The sequence below is a fragment of the Piliocolobus tephrosceles genome, chromosome 16 (assembly GCF_002776525.5).
Source record: "Piliocolobus tephrosceles isolate RC106 chromosome 16, ASM277652v3, whole genome shotgun sequence".
Classification (NCBI taxonomy): Eukaryota; Metazoa; Chordata; class Mammalia; order Primates; family Cercopithecidae; genus Piliocolobus; species Piliocolobus tephrosceles.
In genome coordinates, this window is record NC_045449.1 from 69824446 (window position 1) to 69838469 (window position 14024).

Below are 14024 nucleotides of genomic sequence, written 5' to 3' on the forward strand. Positions count from 1 at the left end.
GATTACAAAAATGAACCACCATGCCCAGCTGGGAATTGCAAATTTAAACAACAATGAGATGCCACTACACAGCTATCCCGGTGGCTAAAATCCAAAGCACTGAGAATACCAAATGCTGGCGAGAGTGTGGAGCAACAGGAGTGCTCGCTCATTACTGGTAGGAATGCAAAATGCTACAGCCACTTTGGAAGACAGCGTGGCAGTTTTTAGAAAGCTAAACGTACTCTTACCATATGATCCAGGAATCGCGTTGCTTGCTATTTATCCAAATGAGTTGAAAATTTACATCCACACAAGAACCTACACAAGAATGTTTATAGCAGCCTTATTCATCACTGCCAAAAATTGGAAGCAATTGACATCCTTTACTAGGTGAATGGATAAGCAAACTAAGGTACATTCATATAAGATATACTATTAAGCAGCCAGGTGTGGTGGTGGCTCACGCCTGTAATCCTAGCAGTTTAGGAGGCCGAGATGAGTTGATTACCTGAGGTCAGGAGTGCGAGACCAGCCTGGCCAACATGGTGAAACTCGATCTCTACTAAAAATACAAATATTATCTGGGTGTGGTGGTGCGCACCTGTAATCCCAGCTACTCGGGAGGCTGAGGCAGGAGAATCGCTTGAACCTGGAAGGCGGAGGTTGCAGTGAGCAGAGGTTGCACCACTGCACTCCAACCTGAGTAACAGAACAAGACTCCATCTCAAAAAAAAGAGAAAAAAAGAAATATTATTCAGTGATAGGAAATGAGCTAGCAAGCCACAAAAAGCCATGAAGAAACCTCAAATGAATATTAATCAGTGAAGAAGCCAATCCGAAAAGGCTACATACTGTATGATTTCAACTATGTGACATTCTGGAAAAGGCGAAACTATAGAGACATTGAAGTGGTCAATGATTGCCAAGGGTTTGCGGGGTTGCGGGAAGGAGACAGAGGGAGGAAGGGAGGGATGAGTTGGTGGAGCACAGAGGATTTTTAGGGTGGTGGACCACGCTGTATAATACTGTAATTGTGGGCCGGGCGCGGTGGCTCAAGCCTGTAATCCCAGCACTTTGGGAGGCCGAGACGGGCGGATCACAAGGTCAGGAGATCGAGACCATCCTGGCCAGCACTGTGAAACCCCGTCTCTACTAAAAAATACAAAAAAACTAGCCGGGCGACATGGCGGGCGCCTGTAGTCCCAGTTACTCGGGAGGCTGAGGCAGGAGAATGGCGTAAACCTGGGAGGTGGAGCTTGCAGTGAGCTGAGATCCGGCCACTGCACTCCAGCCTGGGCGACAGAGCGAGACTCCATCTCAAAAAAAAAAAAAAAAAAAAAAAAAAAAATATATATATATATATATATGTATATATATATATATATATGTAATTGTGGATATGGACATTATGCAATTGGCAAAACACACAGAACTATATAACACAAAGTATGAACCCCATTTTAAACTATGGACTTTAAGGACACAATCAACAAAGTGAAGAGACAACTCACAGCATGGGAGAAATATTTGCCAACTAGCTATCTGACAGGAGATTTAATAACGGGAATATATAAGGACCTCAAACAATTCTATGGGGAAAAAATCTAATAATCCAATCAAAAATGGGCAAAAAATCTGAATAGACATTTCTTAAAAGGAGACATACAAATGGCAAACAGATATATGAAAAGGTGCTCGACGTCACTGATCATCAGAGAAATGCAAATCAAAATTCTAATGAGGTATTTTCTCACCCCAGTTAAAATGGCTCTTATCCAAAAGACAGGCAATAACAAATGCTGGCGAGGATGTGGAGAAAAGAGAACCCTCGTACACTGTTGGTGGCAATGCGAATTCGTATAACTACTATGGAACAGTATGGAGGTTCCTCAAAAAACTAAAAATAGAGCCACCAGGTGATCCAGCAATTCCACTGCTAGGTATATACCCAAAAGGAAGGAAATCAGTATATGGAAAAGATATCTATACTCCCTTGTTTATTGCAGCACTGTTCACAATAGCTAAGAATTGGAAGCAACCTCAGTGTCCCCACTCAAATCTCATCTTGAATTACAGCTCCCACAATCCCCATGTGTCATGGGAGGGACCCAGCGGGAGGTAATTGAATCATAGGGGCGGGTTTTTCTGTTTTGTTTTTTTTTTGAGACAGAATCTCACTCTGTCATCCAGGCTGGAGTCCTGTGGCGTGATCTTGGCTCACTGCAACTTCCACCTCTTGGGTTCAAGCAATTCTCTGCCTCAGCCTCCTGAATGGCTGGGATTGCAGGTGCCCACCACCATGCCTGGCTAATTTTTTTAGGGGTCGGTTTTTCCTGTGCTCTTCTCATGATAGTGAATAAGTCTCATGAGATCTGATAGTTTCATAAAGGGCAGTTCCCCTGCACACACTTTCCTTGCCTGCCACCATGTAAGATGTGCCTTTTTTCCTCCTTCACCTTCCTCTATGATTGTGAGGCCTCCCCAACCACGTGAAACTGTGAGTCCATTAAACCTCTTTTTCTTTATAAATTACCCAGTCTTGGGTATTTCTTCACAGTGGTGTGAAATGGACTAATACACTAAGTGTCCATCAACAAACAAATGGATAAAGAAAATGTGGTTCATATACACCTGGGAGTACTAGTCACCCATAAAAAAATATGAGACGCTGTCATTTGCAATAACTTGGATGGAGCGGGAAGTCATTGTGTTACATGAAATAAGCCAGGTACAAAAGGACAAACTTCACGTGTTCTCACTTATTTGTGGGAGCTAAAACTTAAAAGAATTGAGGCCGGGCGTGGTGGCTCAAGCCTGTAGTCCCAGCACTTTGGGAGGCCGAGACGGGTGGATCACGAGGTCAGGAGATCGAGACCGTCCTGGCTAACACGGTGAAACCCCATCTCTACTAAAAAATACAAAAAACTAGCCGGGCGAGGTGGTGGGCGCCTGTAGTCCCAGCTATTCAGGAGGCTGAGGCAGGAGAATGACATAAACCCAGGAGGCGGAGCTTGCAGTGAGCTGAGATCCGGCCACTGCACTCCAGCCTGGGTGACAGAGCAAGACTCCGTCTCAAAAAAAAAAAAAAAAGAATTGAACTCATGGAGATAGAGAGCAGAGGCTAGGAAGAGTAATGGTGGGGAAAGAGGGAGAAGGGGGGATGGTTAATGTGCACAAAAATATAGTTAGCTAGAATGAATAAGATCCAGTATTTGATAGCACAACAGGGTGACTACAGTCAACAATAATTTATTGTATATTAAAAATAACTATGGGCCGGGCATGGTGGCTCATGCCTGTAATCCCAGCACTTTGGGAGGCCAAGGCAGGTAGATCACCTGAAGTCAGGAGTTCAAGACCAGTGTGGCCAACATGATGAAACACTGTCTCTACTAGAAATACAAAAATTAGCCAGGCATGGTGGTGGGCACCTGTAATCCCAGCTACTTGGGAGGCTAAGGCAGGAGAATTCCTTGAACCCAGGAGGTGGAGGTTGCAATGAGCTGAGATCTTACCACTGTACTCCAGCCTGGGTGACAGAGCGAGACTCCATCTCAAAAAATAAAATAAAAATAACTTGCGGGGCGCGGTGGCTCACGCCTGTGATCCCAGCACTTTGGGAGGCCAAGGTGGGCAGATCACGAGGTCAGGAGATCAAGACCATCCTGGCTGAAACTTCGTGTCTACTAAAAACACAAAAAATTAGCTGGGTGTAGTGGCAGGCGCCTGCAGTCCCAGCTACTCGGGAGGCTGAGGCAGGAGAATGGCGTGAACCCAGGAGGCGGAGCTTGCAGTGAGCTGAGATCGTGCCACTGTACTCCAGCCTGGGCGACAGAGCGAGACTCCGTCTCAAAAAAAAAATAAAATAAAAAATAACTAAAAGAGTATAATTGGACCGGGTGTGGTGGCTCATGCCTGTAACCCCAACACTTTGAAAGACTGAGGCAGGCGGATTACTTGAGGCTAGGAGTTCAAGACCAGCCTGACCAACATGGCAAAACCACGTCTCTACTAAAAAATACAAAAATCAGCCAGGCATGGTGGCAGGCGCCTGTAGTCCCAGCTACTCGGGAGGCTGAGGCAGGAGAATTGCTTGAACCCGGGAGGCGGAGGTTGCAGTGAACATCTGAGATGGCGCCACTGCACTCCAGCCTGGGCAACAGAGTGAGATGCTGTCTCAAAAAAAAAAAGAGAAAGAAAAAAAGAGTATAATTGGATTGTTTGTAACACAAAGCAAGGATAAGTGCTTGAGGTGATGGATACTCCATTTACCCTGATGTGATTACGCCTGTATCAAGATATCTCATGTAACCCATAAATATATATACCTACTACGTACCCACAAAAATTAAAAAAAGATTTTTAGAAATAAAAAGTAAACTATAGGCTTTAGTTAATAATAATGTATCAATCAATTTGTCCATCAGTTGTAGTAAATGTACCACACTAATTCAAATTATTTCTTTATTTAGAGACAAGGTCTAGCTCTGTCACCCAGGCTGGAGTTCAGTGGCCCAGTCGTAGCTCACTGCAACCTCGAGTGTGTGCCACCACACTCAGCTAATTTTTTAATTGTTTTGTAGAGATGGGGTCTTGCTATATTGCCCAGGCTGGTCATAAATTCCTGGGCTCAAGTAATCCTCTCGCCTCAGCCTCTTAAAGGGCTGGGATTACAGGCATAAGCCACCACTTCTGGCCTTGCTAGATCTTAACAATAGTGGAAACTGAGAGACGGGGAGCCAGAGGAGATATATGAGACCCCTGTCCTTTCTGCATGATTTTTTTTCTGTAAACCTGAACTGCTCTAAAAAATGTCTATTGGGCACAATGACTCACACCTGTAATCTCAGTGTTTTGGGAGGCCAAGGTGGGAGGATCATCTGAGGCCAGGAGTTCGAGACCAGCCTGGGCAACATAGCGAGACCCCATCTCTACAAAAAATAAAAAATTAGCCAGGCATGGTGGCATGTGCCTGTAGTCCCAGCTACTCAGGATGAGGCAGGAGGATGGCTTGAGCCCAGGAGTTGGAGGCGGCAGTGAGCTATGACTGTGCCACTGCACTTCAGCTTGGGTGACGGAGTAAAGCCCTGTCTCAAAAAAATTAAAAATGTGTATTAAAAAAATTTTTAGGCCAGGCACGGTGGCTCACACCTGTAATCCAAGAACTTTGGGAAGCCAAGGTGGGTGGATCACAAGGTCAAGAGTTCGAGACCAGCCTGGCCAGCATGGTGAAACCCTGTCTCCACTAAAAATACAAAAATTAGCTGGACATGGTGGCCCATGCCTGTAGTTCCAGCTACTCAGGAGGCTAAGGCGGAGCATCGCTTGAACCTGGGAGGTAGCAGGTTGCAGTGAGCTGAAATCCTGCCACTGCACTCCAGCCTGGGCAACAGACAGAGACCCGGTCAAAAAAAAAAAAAAAAAAAAAAATCTTTTAAAATAACATCTCAGGTTTAAACTGCCTGTTTAATGCACTTTGTCCTTTTTTGTTTATTTGTTTTCGAGACAGGGTCTAGCTCTGTTGCCCAGACTGGAGTGCAGTGGTGCAGTCTTGGCTCACTGCAACCTCCACCTCCCAGGCTCAAGCCATCCTCCCACCTCACCCTCCGAAGTATCTGGGACTACAGGCATGTGCCACCATGCCTGGCTAATTTTTGTATTTTTTATAGAGATGGGGTTTCACCAGGTTGCCCAGGCTGGTATAGAACTCCTGGGCTCAAAAGATCTTTTCACCTTAGCCTCCCAAAGTGCTGGGCTTATAGGCATGAGCCACCATGCCCAGCCCTTTGTCCATTTTATATAATGATGTTCATATTTTCTTACTAAATTTTCAGAATTCTTTGTATATTATTTTTAATTTTATTATTATTATTATTATTATTATTTGAGACAGAGTCTTGCTCTTGTCGCCCAGGCTGGAGTGCAGTGGCCTGATCTCGGCTCACTGCAACCTCCACCTCCTGGGTTCAAGCTTCTCCTCCCTCAGCCTCCTGAGTAGCTGAGATTACAGGTGCCCACCACCACCCCCGGCTAATGTTTGTACTTGTAGTAGAGACAGGATTTCACCATGTTGGCCAAGCTGGTCTCGAACTCCTGACCCCAGGTGATCCGCTGGCCTTTGCCTCCCAAAGTGCTGGGATTACAGGCGTGAGCCACTGCGCCTGGTCTATTTTATTTATTTATTTATTTATTTATTTATTTATTTATTTATTTATTTATTTTTAGGCAGTCTTGCTCTGTCACCCAGGCTGGAGTGCAGTGGCGCTTACTGCAACCTCCGCCTCCGGGGTTTAAGCGATTCTCCTGCCTCAGCCTCCTGAGCAGCTGGGTAGCTGGGATTGCAGGCACCTGCCAACCACGAATGGCTAATTTTTTTTTTTTGTATTTTAGTAGAGATGGGGTTTCACCATGTTGGCCAGGCTGGTTTCGAAATCCTGACCTCAAGTGATCCACCCACTTCGGTCTTCCAAAGTGTTAGGATTACGGGCATGAGCCACTGCACCCAGCCAATTCTTTGTACATTAAAGAATATTATGTAATCATTTATATGTAAATCTCTCTCTTTCCCCCCCCCCCCATTTTCATTATCATGTGGACCAGGCATGGTGACTCACGCCTATAATCCCAGCACTTTGGGAGGCCAATTTGGGTGGACTGCCTGAGTTTAAGAGTTTGAGATCAGCAAAGGCAACATGGCAAAACCTTGTCTCTGCAAAAAATACAAAAATTAGCTGGGCATGGTGGCACACTCCTGTGGTCCCAGCTACTTGGGAGGCTGAGGCGGGAGAATCGCTTGAACCTGAAAGGTTGAGGCTGCAATGAACATTGATTGTACCACTGCACTGCAGCCTAGGTGACAGAGCAAGGCCCTGTCTTGAAAAAAATTAAAATATGTGGTTTAGTTTCATTTATTGTTGCTATTTTATGCTACTGGAGTTTTAATTCTTTCATTTATTCATATTTGATTTATGTTTATCAGACTTTCTTTCTTTGTTTGTTTGTTTTTTTTTTTGAGATGGAGTCTCACTCTGTTGCCCAGGTTGGAGTGCAGTGGTGCAATCTTGGCTCACTGCAACCTCTGCCTCCTGGGTTCAAGCGATTCTCCTGCCTCAGCCTCCCGAGTAGCTGGGACTCGGAGTCCCATGGGTGGGTGCACGCCACCATGCCCAGCTAATTTTTGTATTTTTAATTTTTGTAATTTGTAAAACTTTTTGTATTTTTGTATTTTTAGTAGAGATGGGGTTTCGCCACGTTGGCCGGGATGGTCTCAATCTCTTGACCTTGTGATGCACCCACCTCGGTCTCCCAAAGTGCTGGGATTACAGGCGTGAGCCACTGCGCCTGGCCTCCAGCAAACTGATTTGAATTCAGGTCCTTATAGAGTCTGGGGCATCACTGAGGAATCATGCCTGCTTGAAGGGTGAAGGCAAAGTGTGAGCAAGGTGAAGGGGTGCTGGAAGCCAGGAGCCTCCTGCAGAGCCTGCGAGGTGCCCAGCAGAGCAGGGTCCTCCGCCCAGAAGGATTCCGGGACCTCACAGGCAGAGCTGGCGAGAGGAAAGGCTAAGCCAGCAGGAGCCCCACTGGGGGCAGATCAAATACAGGCACGGGCAACAGGACTTCACACCTGAGTGACACAAACAAGAGGGATGCCGGGCCAGGGCTGATGGAATCGCCAGGCGTGACCAGAAGGCTCAGCGGGCCCTCTAAAAGGTGCCTACCCAGCACCTGGCCTTCGCCCGACCCAGAGGGTGTTCAGGGTACCCAGTAAATCTGTGATGAACAAACAAACAAGTGCATGAAGGCTAACTCCAGGAGGAGGAGCAGGGTGTGGAAGGAGGATCAAAGGGATGGCGTACACGTCCCCGGGAAGGCAAAGGCAAAGTGAAGGAGGTCGGAGTGCAGCATTTTTTTCTTTTTTTGAGACAGAGTCTCAGTCTGTTGCCCAGGCTGGAGTGCAGTGGCATGATCTCAGCTCACTGCAACCTCTGTCTCCCAGGTTCAAGCAATTGTCCTGTCTCAGCCTCCTGAGAAGCTGGGACTATAGGCACCTACGCCTGACCAATTTTTTTTGTATTTTTAGTGGAGACAGGCTTTCACCATATTGGTCAGACTGATCTCAAACTCCTGACCTCAGTTGATCTACCTGACTTGGCCTCCCAAAATGTTGGAATTACAAGCTTGAGCCACCATGCCCAGCTGAGGGTGCAGCTTTTGAGGCAGCTGAGAGCCTCTCTGACCTGAGAATCACAGCAACCTACTTGTGGGCAGCAGAAACACCTAGGCCAGGAGATGCGTTGGGAGGAATCTGTATCCCTTCGGGCTTCTCTTGTGGCCAGAGACCTGCACACCCTGCCCCGCCCCCACACCTCCCATCCCAATTTCTCATCTTACCCAAGGCAGGTCCCAGGAGAGGGCTGTGGGGCAGGAGGGATTTGGGCCCTGAGATAGGTGCGGCGGGCGCACGCTCCCATGGGAGAATGTTGCACGTGGCAGCTGATTTCGGTCCAAATCACAGCTGGTGCTATGAACCGCAGAGTGGAGGAAAAATAACCCAGGTGAGAAGTCAGACAGGCCCAGTCTGATCCCAGCCCTGCCCCGATTAGCCCTGTGACTTCTGAATAACACGCCACAAAGGCCCCTTGGATATGAGGTAAATTAAGTGACATGGCGCATATAAAGGGCCTGGTACCTAGTAGGTGCTCAAGAAATGTTAGCCAGTGCCCACTCCGGTTTTTCCCTGGCCTTTCCAGCTGTAGTTGGAGTATGTTAGGAACAAAATCGGCTTCTGCAGCTAATGATCACTGCTTAGAAATGTGTTCTGAGTTCTGATCAATTTATCCAGAACCCGCAGAACCCCTCACCTCCTCTCATCTGCCCCCAAACAGTCCCGAGTCATTGACAGCATCTTGAGCCTCCTGGCCCCTGGACTCACCCGGTGAGGCCATGCGTGAAGATAAAGGAAACGAAATCACCAGGCAGTGATACCAGGGCTGGATAGTCACCTTCTGGCACCTTCTAGACATCTCTCTGCACCTCGGTCTTTCCTTCTGCACAGACAACAATATTACAGCCCCCCAACCCTCCGGAGGCACTCACGACAGGAGATTAGCATCACGAAGGCTCAGAATGGTGCCAGGAACGTGGTGGCCCCAGGAGGGATTCTACTGGTTCTGCAGACCCCACCGCACGAAGACTTCCTGGCCTGTAAAATGAAGGAAGAGCAACCCATGAGGCACTTGTCACTCACTGCCCGGCTGTCCTAGGCCATGGCCCCTTATCTGCGCGACACACACACCACACACACACACACACACACACACACACCCCTCTCCCCCTCTCCCTCAACCCTCCCGGCTCGGCAGCGGAGGAGCTGGGCGGGCCTGTCCCTGTCCCCCTGGCCCAGCCTTAGCCCCTATTACCGGAGGCCTCCGCTTTCTAGAACCCCGGGAGGGGTTTCGTGGACGTGGCTGTGCCGCAGGGGGGCGCTCTCCTACCGCCGTGCTCAGGGATTGAACCCGGAGCATTCCGGGAGGGCTTCGGCAGGCGGGGAGGTGAGGCGAGCCCGGGCCGGGCCGGGCCGGGCCGGGCTGGGCCGCGAGGGGGCGCCCCACTCCACCCTTGGCCTCCACCGCGCTTGGGCAGCTGGAACCTCCGAGAAGGTCCAGGGTGCAGGGGAGGGGAAAGGCCCAGGGACCGGGGGCAGGAGGGGGCGCTGAAGAGGGAGGGGCCGTGGAGACGGAGGGGAAGCAATCAACGTGGGGGCATCCAGAGGCTCCCGGGAACCCGACCTGGGGGTTGGTCAGGAAATCAGGGGTCGGGGCAGCCTGCTGGGGGCTTCTCGCGCCCCCCATTCCCCATTCCTCTGAACCAGTCCGGAAGGGGGGTTCGGCTGACAAACCGCGGTGGCGTCAGCCGCTGGCACCCGCTGCTGCCCGGCCTGTGGCTCCAGGCAACCTGGGATGATGCGGGGGCTGCGCTGGGCAGCGGGAGCGGGTGCGGGCGACCCCCATCGCAGGCGCTGCCCCAGCAGGCCCAGGAGCCCCCACAGGCCCAGGCGCGCCCCTGAGGCTTGGCTCCCCGGGGGCCGCGTGCCCGGAACGTGACTCAGCGCTTTCTCCGTGCCGGGCTGCGGTGGGGAGAGGGACGGAAGCGGCGGGTGGCGCTGTCCTCAGGAAGGGCCCCGCATAGGCCCCCGCCAGTAGGAATCTTTCCCGAGTAGGGCAAGTTCGTTCATTTGTTCACGAACTCAGCGAGGCAGGAAGCGGGAAGAGAGAGGAGAGCCCGAATAAGAAGATGGTTCTCTTGGAAACGTGGGAATTTGGGGTGCGCTGCAGGCCTGGGTTATCCAGGCCACAGGAGAGACACAGGGCTGTGGCCTGGGTTGGGGGAACAGCCACAGCTATGGGGCGTTTCAGGGAGGCCGAGGCACAGGCGTATGGACTGGATTTTGAAGGATGGGAGAAGGGGGCCTCAGGGCAGGGACCGGCCTTATGGAAGGAAAGCTGGGAAGTAGGGAGGGGGCCGGGGTGTCGGAGAGGACAGCTGAGTGTGGCGGGAGTGGAGGCAGAGCGGCCCTGGGGCCCCGGCGTCAGCTGAGGTTGCACTGTGTTTGGAGAGGAGCCTGGGAGGAGTGGGCTGCCTGGCAGGAGTGGCCTGGGGGCCGCAAATAAGGAGGATGCGGTGCCTTGGGCAGTAAATGAGAAGACACAGGCTGCTGGCTGGGGGCGGGAGGGCACATGCCCCGGAGCAAGCCGAGAGTCAGGTTTCCCCACCGTACCCCTCAGCCCCAAACTGAGGACTGATGGATCCTGCCCCTGCGGTGGGAAACCAGGAGCCTCATTCCCTGAGTGGATAGCTGCCCTGAGGCAGGGGATTGAGTGAGATGACCCTGAAGGGAGTTCCCAGTGTGCTCTTGCTCTGTGGATTTGCTTGTGGTTCACACTCACGGAAGGGTCCTCCTGCCTGCCTGAAATGAATGAATGAATGAACAGAGATATCTCAGCGTGTATTACCTGGGGGCATATCACTCACACTTCCTTCTTCAATAAGGGTTTTTTAATGAGGCCAGGGAGGAGGCTGGGCTGGAGGTGAGGCCTGGGCCCCTGAGGGCAGAGGGACAGGCGGGACAGGCCTGAGTTGCCTTGCTTTGCTTCTTTCTCTCTCTCTCTCTCCCCCCCTCCCTCCCTCCCTTCCTTCCTTCTTTCTTTCTCTCTCTCTTTCTTCTCTTCCTCTCTTTCTTTCCCTCCCTCTCTCCTTCCTTCCTTCTTTTTCTTTTTTTTTTTTTGAGACTAAGTCTTGCTCTGTCGCCCAGGCTGGAGTGCAGTGGCCGGATCTCAGCTCACTGCAAGCTCCGCCTCCCGGGTTTACCCCATTCTCCTGCCTCAGCCTACGAGTAGCTGGGACTACAGGCGGCTGCCACCTCGCCCGGCTAGTGTTTTGTATTTTTAGTAGAGATGGGGTTTCACCGTGTTAGCCAGGATGGTCTCGATCTCCTGACCTCGTGATCCGCCCGTCTCGGCCTCCCAAAGTGCTGGGATTACAGGCTTGAGCCACCGCGCCCGGCCCCTTCTTTTTCTTTTTTGGAGCTTCACCTTTGTAGCCCAGGCTGGAGTGCAGTGGCGCAATCTCAGCTCACTGCAACCTCCACCTCTTGGGTTCAAGAGATTCTCCTGCCTCAGCCTCCCAAATAGCTGGGACTACAGGCATGCACCACCACATGTGGCTCATTTTTTTCTTTTTAGTACAGATAGGGTTTCACCGTGTTGGCCAGGCTGATCTCGAACTCCTGACCTCAGGTGATCCCCCGCCCCCCACCCCTTCTCAGCCTCCCAAAGTGCTGCAATTACAGGCGGCAGCCACCATGCCCAGCCTCCTAAGCTGCCTTTCTGATAGTTCCACACTATCTGCCCAGGTGAAAAATCTGACTTTTGGATCTGGCTCTGCCAGTAAGTCATTGTGAGAATTGGGGTATATCCTGCCACCCCCATCCATGCTGCCGTGCTCTGCTAAGCACCAAGTGTGTGCCATACCTGACTCCGGTCAGGTGCCACAGAGAACTGCACACTGCCTCTGCCCTCCCGGAGCTCCCAGTCCAGCAGGGAGACACAGATGCTGATGTGAGTGGAGAGGTGGCAGATGTCCACGTGGGTCCCCCAGCCGGCAGTGCCCATGAGAAGCCAGCCTCTCCTGTGCCACCATCCTCAGAGCTGTGCCTCTCTGTGCCTCATTCTATTCAGCTATAGGTGACACTAGAAGGCTCCTGAGGCCTCCTGCAGATGACAGGTGCTTGCTGTTGTCATTGAGGGCTACTCCAGCTGCTCCTGCCTCCCACAAAATGGCAAACAGACAAACCCCTACCTCCCACCCGCACCCCTCAAGGAATCTGGGCCTGCAGCTCCCCAGGACCAGACTTGGAGCTGGGGTCTGCCAGAGGCCCAGCCAGCTGATATGGTGCCTCCTAGAGCTCAGGACCCAGCCCAGGTGCTTCCCCCAACAAACATGAACCGCAGAAAGCAGCCAGGAGCCCCACAGTGGGCAGTCTGTGCTAGCAGCAGGCGAGGGGCACAGGTCCTGGGCAGGCAGGAACAGAGACCCCCACGCTTGTCCTCTGCTCAGGAGCCCCATGGTGGGCAGTCTGGGCTGGCAGCAGGCAAGGGGAACGGGTACTGGGCAGGCAGGAACAGAGGCCCCCTGCACTTGTCCTCTGCCCTGGAGGCATTCACCAGGCTGCAGGGGTGAAGCAGGGAAAGGGATTGTGATGGAGGTCATCCCCCAAACTGAGTTCTAGACCCACCAGATAAAAGGGCTCAGGGTCAAGGGTGGACTGTGAGATGTGTGTTTTCTGGAACTCTGGTCAGCTAGGGGCAGAGCGAGTGTCCAGGGACCCCCAGCCCCGACTCTGCTCCAGCCAGGGCCCCTCTTCTGAGAGGTGGCATTGCCAGAGCTGACGTTGGTTCAGGTACCAACCTGGGGACCCCGATGTGTGTTACCAATTGCCTGCTCAAACAGAAGGGCCAAAAAGGCTGGCACAAGTTCTGCCAGGATGGCGATGCAGGGAGGACCCTCCCTCTGCAGGTGTCACCAGCCACACTGAGAGAAAAGGCTTACACCTGAGTTTTCAGACCTGGGCTTGGATGGCATGGTGACATGCACCCTGCGGGCTGGTTTATTTCCCCCTCCCCACCTCTTCACATCTCCTTCAGGTGCTAGACACAGAGAGGGGCCAAAAGAACTACTTGGGAAGGGGACTGACAACCTCGCTGGCCACTGTATGGTCATCAATATCATGCGCCTGGTGTCCTGGGCTCCGGCAGGTAGGGAATGTTGAGGATGCCGTGGGAGCTCAGAGCCGACACCTAACCCAGGTGGAGACCAGGACTGGGAACTCTGGAACTAAGTCCTGAAAAGCGTTACCCAGGTGAAGCGGGAGAGCGGGAGGGTGGTCATTCAAGGTAGAGGGCAGGCATTGGGACAGGAAGAGTGGAAATAGTGATTCTGAGTGGTGCATTAGTGTGACTGGTCACAGAGGGCAGGGGAGGCGGGAAGATGAGGGGTGAGCAGGAGTCAGATCTTGATGGAGCTTAGGGGACCTGAAGCTCGTTCTGTAGGCGAGGGAACTCACTGCACTGTTAGCAGAGGAGTGATGTGGCCAGAGCTGCACTTGAAAAGGGTCGCCCTGGCCCCTTACCTTCCCTAGCACTGAGAGGCTAGCAGCCCCCTGGGCAAACTGGTAGGGTCCCACCTCCATGCCTTTGCTCACTCCCCTCCTTCTGCCTGAAACTCTTTTCCTCCCTGCACTCCTGCTGGATACCTGGGCCACCTCTTTGAAGAATCGACTCAGGGGCTGGGTGCAGTGGCTCGCGCCTCTAATTCCAGCACTTTGGGAGGCTGAGGTGGGCAGACCATTTGAGATCAGGAGTTCAAGACCAGCCCAGGCAACATGGTGAAAGCCTCTCTCGTCTCTACTAAAAAACAGAAATTAGCCGGGCATGATGGCATGCACCTGTAGTCCCCAGCTACTGGGGAGGCTGAGGCAGGAGAAT

At 51.8% G+C, this 14024-nt stretch overlaps 1 long non-coding RNA gene across 1 annotated transcript; it reads right to left on the reverse strand.

Moving 5' to 3' along the window:
- Nucleotides 1-8421: 8421 nt before the first annotated feature.
- On the reverse strand, nucleotides 8422-9545 carry LOC111542393. The gene is made up of 3 exons (XR_002731547.1): nucleotides 9402-9545; nucleotides 8915-9184; nucleotides 8422-8503 (listed from the first exon to the last, which is right to left on the reverse strand). It is a non-coding gene; the product is annotated as an uncharacterized LOC111542393 (long non-coding RNA).
- Nucleotides 9546-14024: the final 4479 nt, after the last annotated feature.